Below are 1,106 nucleotides of genomic sequence, written 5' to 3' on the forward strand. Positions count from 1 at the left end.
CCTTAACATTCATACAGGCTTTTTAGCAAATTTGCAAATACAACTCCTATTATAATTAAGACACTTCATGCTCTGAATTAATTTCCAACAGTCTTAACTTGGCAGCTGCAAGTAAAAGAGACTTTTCTTTTTTTTTTCCCAATGTGGTCACAGAAAGGCTCTAAGTTTCACTCTAACTTGAAAATGAAAGTTTCAGCATTTGAATGGTCTTGCTTTAAGTTTCTCAGTGCCTTCAGAAGCAGCCATCCTACCCTCTAGTTTTGGCCTTCTTCATCCTCTTTAGATTGGTGGCTAGCATCACCTTCCTGCCAACTCCCCACCCTCATCCCACCAGGCTTTATCCTCAATAGGCACGTGGTCTGAGGTGGTAACTTGACTAGCTGTTTAGCCACTCTTTCACATGGGTGCTATTTTCCCATCTTAGAGTTGGAGGGGAGTCTTACTTCCTGCAAACTAATTTAAACACTCATCACCTCCCTGGAAGGCTGATGTCTGCAACCTGCTTTCTAGCACACATTTCCATATCAGTTAACCTTTTTGATTTATAAACAATCCCAGCTTCAGCCAAGAATGACTGTATGGACAGGGTTTGGATGGCTCACAGAATGGAAGAAAGAAGGACCTTTAGACCTCGGAGAGGACAGGAGCCCCTCAGAGAGGACAGGAACCTCAGCCCTGGAAGTTCATGTAGCCTTTCTTTTTTCCTTTTCTTTTTTTTTTTTTTTTTTTTTTTTGAGATGGAGTCTTGCTCAGTCCCCAGGCTGGAGTGTAATGGCGCCATCTTGGCTCACTGCAACCTCCGCCTCCTGGGTTCAAGCAATTTTCCTGCCTAAGCCTACTGATTAGCTAGGATTACAGGTACCCACCACCATGCCAGGCTAATTTTTGTATTTTTTAGTAGAGATGGAGTTTCACCATGTTAGTCAGGCTAGTCTCAACTGCTGACGTTAGGTGATCCTCCCACCTCGGTCTCCCAAAGTGCTGCAATTACAGGTGTGAGCCACCGCCTCTGGCCCACGTAGCGTTTCTTTTTTCTTTCTTTCTTTCTTTCTTTCTTTCTTTCTTTCTTTCTTTCTTTCTTTCTTTCTTTCTTTCTTTCTTTCTTT

The sequence above is a fragment of the Rhinopithecus bieti genome, unplaced genomic scaffold (assembly GCF_001698545.2).
Source record: "Rhinopithecus bieti isolate Rb0 unplaced genomic scaffold, ASM169854v2 scaffold_39746, whole genome shotgun sequence".
Taxonomy (NCBI): domain Eukaryota; kingdom Metazoa; phylum Chordata; class Mammalia; order Primates; family Cercopithecidae; genus Rhinopithecus; species Rhinopithecus bieti.